Below are 1,089 nucleotides of genomic sequence, written 5' to 3'. Positions count from 1 at the left end.
GGTGAGTGACACCAAGCAAGAGCACCTGGGTTAGCACCCTCTGGCCCTCAAATGAGACCATGGAGCCAGTGGACAGTGCCCAGTGAAACTCTGCCTGGAGATGGGACAGGGAGACAGCTCTAGAGTGTCCAGGTGTCAATGGGTGGGTCAGAGGGACGGGTGGCTTAGTGAAGGCCAGGAGGAGGTTGAGTGGGTGGTCCCAGCACTTGGTGGGGCCATGTCCCAGCAGCAGGCTCCCAAAGAGGTGGCAGCAGGGCAGCAGCCTGGCACCCAGTGCTGTGCAGGAGCATCTCAGGGGCATCAGGGTAGAAGGAGAAGGCTCCTTTAAGGATGAGGCAGCAGCTCCTCAGAAGCTGGACCAGTCTGGTGGCCTCCTTTGTGTGGTCAAAGGCATTGCTGGAGAAAACCCGAGACAAGGTCTCCAGGGGTGACAGGCCCCCCCTTGTGCACCGGGGCCTGGGAAAGGGCGGCTCACGCCTCAAAGTGTGTCTGACACCTCCAGCATTGCCAGGTCTTAAATATGAAATTATCATATCTCAAGCCCAAAATTCTCATTATTTGGAAAAACAGTATATACGGAAAAATATGCAAATAAGCCTTTTTCTTTTTTACTTTCTGTTGCTCACTGTAATCACCAGAGAGTGAGAACTGGGTCATCATCGTCACAGCTGAAGCATTTGAGGTAAGCAATCATGAGAAGGTGCCAGCAGCAAACCCCAAAGTGAGACTGATTTGGGTTTTGCATATACTGCATGAATGAGTTGCCTCCAAAAAGACCGTGCACGTTAAACGCTTTTACACCGGGCCACACGCAGACCCTCTCCCCCTACCCCGCAGCAGCCCGCGGGAGGCGCCCGAACCATGGCCCAAGCTGGCCCCACCCCCGCCAGGCTCCGGCCTCGCCCCATCCTATTCTCCGAGCGCGATTGCTCTAGCTAGCCCCTGCGCATGCCCGCGCTGTTCCGGTCTGTACCAGCGGGGTGGAGCCCTCGGCGCCCGGCTGGTTACGCCTGACGCGGCTCTGCACTCGAGCGCTCGGGCCTCGGCGCTGCTCCGTGGCTCGGCTGCTCGGGCCTGGCTCGCGGGCTC

The sequence above is a fragment of the Crocodylus porosus genome, unplaced genomic scaffold, assembly GCF_001723895.1.
Source record: "Crocodylus porosus isolate Cpor-Errol unplaced genomic scaffold, CroPor_comp1, whole genome shotgun sequence".
NCBI classification, from domain to species: domain Eukaryota; kingdom Metazoa; phylum Chordata; order Crocodylia; family Crocodylidae; genus Crocodylus; species Crocodylus porosus.
The sequence above is the reverse complement of the archived record's forward strand: the minus strand, read 5'-3'. Positions refer to the sequence as shown.